This window comes from Arachis ipaensis, chromosome B05 (genome assembly GCF_000816755.2).
Source record: "Arachis ipaensis cultivar K30076 chromosome B05, Araip1.1, whole genome shotgun sequence".
Lineage (NCBI taxonomy): Eukaryota > Viridiplantae > Streptophyta > Magnoliopsida > Fabales > Fabaceae > Arachis > Arachis ipaensis.
In genome coordinates, this window is record NC_029789.2 from 112,546,186 (window position 1) to 112,555,207 (window position 9,022).

The 9,022-nt window shown below is 31.2% G+C and overlaps 1 long non-coding RNA gene across 1 annotated transcript; it reads right to left on the reverse strand.

The window, feature by feature from the left end:
- LOC107643821 lies at nt 4,524-5,138 on the reverse strand. The gene is made up of 2 exons (XR_001621103.2): nt 4,894-5,138; nt 4,524-4,749 (listed from the first exon to the last, which is right to left on the reverse strand). It is a non-coding gene; the product is annotated as an uncharacterized LOC107643821 (long non-coding RNA).

Sequence of the window (9,022 nt, forward strand, 5' to 3'; positions counted from 1 at the left end):
CGTAACATCCCCTTTCTTCCTCCACAAGTTACCCTCTTCCCTAGCTTATTCTCATTCACTAGGCATTTTACATCAATTCAAGATTTAGAGGATGAAATTAGGGGTTTATAAGTGTGAAACAATATCTCAGAAGGTTACAAGCTTGTTGGGAATGTGAAAAACTTGAAAACAATAGCTTTAGAAAAAAACTGGGTCACGTGCGTACGCACAACCGTGTGCGTGCGCACGCCCAGAAGCATTTTTAAACGTGTGCATACGCACAGGTCTGTACATACACACATAAAGCGAAATCTCCAGGGTTGTGTGTGTGCACAAGGTGTGCTAGCGCCACCAACAGCGTGTCATTCCCAACGTGTGCGTACGCACAGCTCGAAATCCTTCGTTGGTTATGTGTGCACACAGGGCGTGCTAGCGCTCCCAGCAGTAGCCCCATTCTCGCGTGTGCGTACGCACAGGGCTGTGCGTGCGCACAGGTCCAAATTCCAGCGAGGTGTGCGTGCGCATATAAACCAGAAATCACAAATTCTGCAGAAGTTGCAGAATTCAGATTTTTGGCCTGAACTTCCAACGATCATATCTCCTTCCTCAAAAATCATATTTCCACCAAATTTGAACCATTTTAATGCTTATAAAATTATCTTTCTTTTGATATAAACATCATCAAATTCCAAAAATAATTGCTCAAGATATGATCTGTTGAAGTTCATCAAAATTCTATTTTTACCAAAACTTATAAACTCCCAATTTTAAAACATACACTTACCAAACTCATTCAAAAACCAGCCAAACTTAGTTATTCAATACCAAATACTTCCATCCACTCATTTAGTCGTAAACCCCCCAAATTGTCCTTCATTTAACCAAATCTCAATTCAACAAATCCCACATGATAATCAACATTTTATACTTCAATTTTCAATCAACATTCAAATTCACCAATTACCATATATTCTCACATATCAATTTTTACATTCCGACCATGTTCATCAACAAGAGCCTCCACATAATCATCAATTAAACACATTAATACACATCACGTACACATTACATGCTTGCCAACCATTATCATCATAAATTCATATATCCAATCCAAATCCAAATCACCCCACAATTACATCAACATTTCATAATCCACCAAATACATACATAACCACACAATATATATCATTCATCAACCACATCAATAGCTCCAAGAATCTTATCCTAGGGACACTAGCCTATGTTTTCACAACCATATTACATTTTAGATACAGGAAACCGAAATCATACCTTGGCCGATTCCTGCTCAACTTGGAACACTCTTTAATTCAACCCCTAAGGTCTCCAAAACCTCACCAACAGATTTCCAACCACAAAAGCTCCTTTCCAAGCTCTTCAAAATCACCAACCAAGCTCCAAAACACACATATATAATGCCTAAGTCACAATATCACATCAAAACACAATAATTCAATACCCAATACCTCAAATTCAACATTCTCACTAGGGTTTGAGATCTCTTACCTCACCCAAGGGTCAAAGAGGCAAGAACAAGCCTCCCTTTCAAGTTAGTTTGATCCTATAACACAAATGAGCTTAAAAATCTCAACATTTTTACCCATGAAACTCGAAACTCAGGACTGGAATTCAAAGAAGAAAACATGGGTTACCTCAATATTGATTGTATGGGTTTTGTAGAGCTCAATACCGCGATCGCGTGGCCTCAAACGGTGCGTCAATCGGAGCTCCGGATCAAAAGATGTTATTAAAGGAAGGTTGAGGTGAATAGGAGCAAGGGTTTATGTCATCCCCCCCTTCTCCCTTGTGTGTGTTCAGCGTGTGTGTGCTCTTGGAGGAGAGAGAGTGCTGAGCTCTCTCATTAATTGAGAGCTTGGCTAGGCCCTTGGGCCGAACTTGAGTCCGGTTAGTCCGGTTTGACTCGTTCAGTCCAATCTTAGACCGATTTCTTTAAAATTGGTGTCGAAATTCTCGTTTTAAATTTCTCTATCAAATTAAACCATAAAAACCTCATTTCTCATTTTCTAGAATATATTTTAATTTACGAGTTAATTAGCCATTAATTAACCGGGTTTTACATCTGTGTGTTCTGTGTGTTCTTGGAGGAGAGAGAGTGCTGAGCTCTCTCATTAATTGAGAGCTTGGCTAGGCCCTTGGGCCGAACTTGAGTCCGGTTAGTCCGGTTTGACTCGTTCAGTCCAATCTTAGACCGATTTCTTTAAAATTGGTGTCGAAATTCTCGTTTTAAATTTCTCTATCAAATTAAACCATAAAAACCTCATTTCTCATTTTCTAGAATATATTTTAATTTACGAGTTAATTAGCCATTAATTAACCGGGTTTTACATTGGGGTCAACGGTCCAAGATAAGAAACCTTGACTCTTGATACTTTCCATGAGTATATTTAAGCATTTATAGTTTCTTATGTATTAGTTTATTTTCTTGTTTATCAAACCCAAAAACTCCAAAATATACCCCATAACCAATAATGTGCATACTTCCCTATAATTTCTCGAGAGACGACCGATGTTTAAATACTCTCAGTTTTTATTGGGTTTGCACTTGTGACAAACGAATGAAACTTTGATTTAGGGTTATTTGTCGGTTTGGATCTATACTTCGACGAGATTATTTTGTGAAAATTCTAACCGACGATTTCCCTCATATCATAATCCTATCGCAGGTAATGAGTTCATTTGTCGGTTTCGACTCATACCCGACGCAATCCAACTCGCAAGTCGGATAAGGCATTCCAGCGACATAACCTCTGCAAGTTTCTACTTCTTATAGGCGTTGACTCTCCAGCTGAAGTATGTCGAACATGACCTCTACAAAGTACTTGCAGGCGCATATTCTTCTGCTAAAGCATGTGACCCCTTCTCCTGGAAGCCATTCCATATTTACGGACGTCCCCGCACAAATATTCACATACAAAACCCACAGCTTGTTAACATTTATTCTTCGGCATCATAACTATACTATTGTCACCCTCTCGTGATCTTTCCATAATCCCACGTGTCGATTTATCTTCCCTCTTTCTTCAGTCTTTTACTTATTTATCCTTAATAGTTCAAACTATCTTCACACTATTCTCTCATCATCCATTAAGTATTTTATAGAAAGAGAATCATAAGATTTTTAAGTTAACTTTGTGACTCTAAATCTTTTAAAAAGGGTATTCTCTTTTTATTCTATTCTACCTTACCATTAATGATATTAATAATAATAATAATAATATATTTACTAAATAATATTCTTAATAAATTAATAACAATAATAATAATTTTCTTTTAATACAAATAAAATAATTTTTAAGTGATAAATAATATTTATCACTTCCTTAAAGGCTTTACCCCTTTTAAGCTTTATTTCTAAATTTTAATTAATTATGTTTTAAATTTCAAATTTTTAATTATTTTACTTTTAACCTAACATTTTTATAAAATTACTAATTAGTCCTTTGTTCATTAATATTTACAAAAGTAACTCTGAGTTTTTATAAAAATATCCGCTCATTCCTAAACACTTACTTTTTATTCAAAATACCTCTAAACTTATTTATTTGTGAAATCAACCTCAACTTTTATCAAAACACAATTTTATTTTCAAATTAATAATATTATCATGGTAACAAATACAATTCTTTAAACCCAAAAAAAAATTTTTATAATCAGTTCAAAAATATATATAACTTTAAATCCGTTCTCGAGTTTTACGACTACCAACCTAGTCCCAAATTCATTAAAATAGTCTAGTTCTTGACTCCACTTAAACTGACCGAACCTCAAACTTATCAGAAATATCAATACATCACCAAAATTCAACATAAATTCAATCAAATTCAATCATCAATCAATCACAACATCAGTTCATTTATCCAATAAAAATTTAACTGATGAAAAATTACTAAAACCTACCTCCATATAAAATTAAAATAACAAAAATTCTGGAGAAACTTTTTGACCGAATTGCCGAAGAAGAAAACGCACTACAAGAAAATAAGCTTTCTGCCACACTTTAAAAGCGTACCGAAAAGTGCAAAAAAGCGTACCGATAGCTTTTCGCCACGCTTTTTAAGCTATCGGCACGCTTTTGAAAGGGTCACATCTGCCAGCGTGCCGGTTGCTCTATCGCCACGCTTTTGTGGATCTATCGGCACATTTTTTTTGTTGGCACGCTTTCATCTCTTGCCACGCTTAAAAAGCGTGGCCATAGGTCTTAACCTATAGGTACGCTTAAAAAGCGTACCGAAAAGTGTACATATCGCCACGCTTTTAAAACATCCCAGAATGTTAGTTTTGGGTACTCTTTAAAAGCGTGCCGATAGGAGAAGATATGACTACACTTTTTAAAGCGTGGCAATAGCCAGTGATACGGCCACGCTTTAAAAACGTGGCAATAGCCTTATAAAATTAAAAAAAAATTTATTTTTCTTATTTTTATCTTCGTCACTGCAAAATATAAATTTTCAATCCTTTATTACCAAACCTACAAATATAGTATGCAATTTTTAATACAAGATAAATCAAACAATAATTAGTGACATAATTTTTGCAATAATTATTTTATACATTAAAAAACTAATACTCAAATACAAAATAAATCTCAAGTTCAAATTCCAAAACTAAAAACTGAAAAAAAAAACTTAAATTCTATTTCCTTTGCTGTTCCTCCTTCCTCTAGCCCTCTTAAACCTCCTTCCCTTAGATCATACAAGAGACCCTCTGGCAAGAAGATCCTTTTGTCAGGACCTGTCACCAAATGGAAGCAATGATCAGAAATTAGTTTCCTACCTTGAATTGTACAACTAGAGTATATAAAAAAAACTTTGTTAGTTCATTACAAAAACTTAATTAGGACTAATTAGGAGATTATAGGCTATAGCAATAAGTTACCCTCCTCTTACTGCGAATTCAAACTTTGTTAGCTACTTTGGTTCTCTCAGTTTATTTACAAGCAACAATAAGTTACTTTGCCTTCTGTTGGCTTTCCCATGCAACGATTTTGGTTTCCTCTTTCTGAATCCTGCAATGAAATAGAAGTTCATCGGAAAACACACAATCAGAACAACTAAATTATATGTCTCTAGTTCATTGAATGATATGAACATAACAATGATGACATACTTGGTTATGTCCATGGTGGATTAAAATTTAGGATTAAAAATAAGTTAAGTGTGAAAATTTGAAAAGTTATTATTTAGGGTTAAAATTTGAAAACTTAGGAAAAAAAAGTTAAGTTAAGTGTGAAAAAAATAAGTAGGAAATTAAATTTTAAGGGAGGGAACTCTATCGGCACGTGTTTTTACGGTGCCAAAATAAACATACTATAGCCACGCTTATAAAGCGTACCGATTTCCTTCTATGGCCACGCTTTTTAAGCGTGGCAAAAAAACTGGTGGCCAAATTTTTAATCAGTGGCCACCCACTGTAAAAGCGTGCCGATTTCCCTCTATCGCCACGCTTTTCAAGCGTGGCAGTAAAAAAGCGTGGCCAAATTTCAAGTAAGTGGGCACCCTCGTAAAAGCGTGCCGATTTTTCTCTATGGCCACGCTTTTCAAGCGTGGCCAAATCACAAATCAGTGGCCACCCTCGTAAAAGCGTGGCCATAGACCACTTTTCGGCACGCTTTAAAAGCGTGGCAAGAAAAAAGTGTGTCGAAAGGCCTTTTTTCTTGTAGTGACGTCAGAAATCGTATGTGCCTCCTAGAACTCTAATTAGCCAAACTCAAGGGAAAGAAAAGCTATATCACTGTCAACTTCTACTAAACAAACGTGACTCCAACGTGTAGAGAAGATACAAACACTTTTATCGAATTAGATTTTTTATTAGAGTTATAAATCACAAGAAATCGTGGAAAGAAGTTTCACGTTTTCATAGTCTCACGTCTCACTCTCTCTCGACTTCTCTTTCTCTTGTTTTTTTTCAAGTTCATTCGGTGATGCATGAGGAGAACGAAGATGGTTGATGATGATTATGATTAAGTGGCATTAGTTGTATTATATATATATATAAAGCCATGTTTCATTTCTTTCTTTACTTGGTCCCTTTCTTTCTTTTTCCTCAAATGGCTTCGTTGATGTAAAATGTCGACAATTACTCATATCGACAAATATCGGACTTGATAATAATAATAACATTATTATCTAGGCTCTATTATAATTATAGCATGTAAAATAAATTAATAACATAATAATAAAATTATATTATCATTTATTTTACTTCGAAACTCAGAATTAATTAATTGAAATAAAATAATTACTAAAAATAATATTTTTCAAAAAATATCATGTTGGCATAAAAATTCGAGTTGTTACAATAGATATTTTTATTAACATTAATAAAATTCGTGGGTATAAATTGTTATTTTTTCATTTGATTAATAACTAATTGTTTAATTAGACTCTTGAAATTAATAATCTTCTATTAAAAAAATTCCAAATAAAAGTTATTCAAGTCTACCAAGAGTAGACACGTGCACTCAAAAAATTTAGTCATCAAATCTATTTGTATTATATAAAAATTGATATCAATCCTTTGTATATTGAATTTAAGCCATGTTTTTTTCCTAATAATTTCACATCATCAATTGGTGCACTCAAAAAATTTAGTCATCAAATCTATTTGTATTATATAAAAATTGATATCAATCTTTTGTATATTGAATTTAAGCCATGTTTTTTTCCTAATAATTTCACATCATCAATTTTGATTACTTGACAAAATTAAAAAATTAACTAATCAATTTTTAGTAATATGTTTTTAAAAAATTAAAAATTAAAACAATAACTTTTATAATTAATTAATTTATTACATATTAGGATGGAGTACTAAATTGGATCCTTACGTTTGGATCTAATGCTATTTTGGTTCATAAAATTTAAAGTATCTTATTTGAATCCAAAAGAGTTTTATTTATCTTCAACGTAGTCCTGCCGTGAAGTTAATGTTAAATAATTAATGAAACTTAGATTTTAGATATGAAAAACTTATATAACCAAACTCTTCGGTTATCGAGAGGAGTTTTCCGCGGTAAAAGTGACAATGGTCTTGTCCTCGTCGCCACCGATGAACTTTCTTGCGGAAAACGAATTTTCGACGATATTCTCTATTTGCTTGAACCAAGGCTAGTGGCTCGTGGTGATGTATCCATTGTTGATCTTGTACCTCTCGAATTCGTACCTCTTCTTCAGGAAAGGACATTAAGGTTTGGTAGAACGGTGATGTTAATTATTTAACATTGACTTTGTGGCAGGACTACATTGAAGTTAAATGATACTTTTTTGGATTCAAATAAGATACTTTAAACATTAGGGACTAAAACAGGATTAGGCCCAAATGTAGGGAGCCAATTTACTACTTTATCCTACATATTATTATTCAATGAAAATATAAAACATTAATTAAATAAAATAAACATCTATGTTAAAAGTGTCATAATAATAATATTATCATAATAAATTTTAAGTTACAAAATATTTAAATTTGATACTATTTGACCTACTTATATATCATACATAAGACTCTTACCACTATTATTTCATTTCATAATTCGTGGTTCACCTATGAGCAACATTTACACCAACAAATGATAAGAAGCCTATCTACTTAGAAATGATTCTATTAGATGATTAGATACAAAATAAAAAATATTTATTGTATTTTAAAAACAAATTTACGAGAAGAAACACTCTTATTACTACTCTATTTATACTTTTTTTTCATTATTTTTTGATACTTTAATATAATTATTTTTTATCATTTTTTAACATTATTTTAAATTTGTATCACTTAAGATATTGTCTGACAGAGTGGATTAAAAAAATTAATAGATATTTTTATTTTATGTTATTTAAATTATTCTTATTAAAAATAACTTATTCAATATATATATATATATATACACATAAAAAATATTATAAAAATTTTATTCATACTATTATGAATGTCATTGAAAAACTGTATACTAGCAAAAGAAAAATAAGTAGATATCAAAGAAAAACCAACAAAAAATACAAAAAATAAAATTTTTGTGCTACAACATAAAAAATTATTACAGATTCAAATTATAAAAAATTTCATCAAATTATATTAAAAATTCTAAATTCTATCAAATTATAAATTACAAACTCAATAATTATTCTAGATTAAAACTTAAATTAAAGATACTAGATCAAAATGCCACAATAATTATTACAAATTCAAAATTAAACTAAAGATTTCAAATCAAAGTGCTACAATAACTTTTAAACTATTTGATAGAGAAGCAAAAATATTATTGAGCACAATTGCCTTAAATCTAATTACACTTCAAGACTGCAATGACAATGAAGCACCATCCCAATTGAAAAATTTATATAACCTCATACTTATATTTGAAGTCAAAGTAAATTATTTTAACGAAAACTCTCAACAATACACTGTTACCAAAACATTTATCCTAACAAAAAAATACTGAAACTCAATCCCTATTACAACAAATAAGACAAGTAATACCACAAAAATTTTATTTAAAACATCATTTATATTCTTCTTTGATTATAGGAATCAACTTCATCAACACTAATATCACCAGACCTAAATAATATACCAATCAACAGATCAAGAAGAAAAGTAAAAGAATCCAAGACATATCTCTAGATGAAGAATAGGTATATATACAAAGATAGAACAAAACAAACAATAGAAAATGAATACAAGTCAACAATTCAGAAAAAAATATATCTTCACAAGAACATATGATAAAAAGAAGAAAGAAACAATTCCAACCACCACCAAAAATAAAAAGGGAGGACAAATACCACATAAGAAGATTAAGTCCATCAATTAAAACAAATGCAAAAATAAAAACAAATAAAGATATACCTTTATACAATTTCAATATAAATAATTTTTGTATTACAAAATATGTTAAATAAAAAATACATCAAATTTAATATTAGTTTGTATATATTTTAATTAATTTTTAAAAAATAAAATACTTATTAAAATATACTATATACTATCATTAATTTATCATTCTACA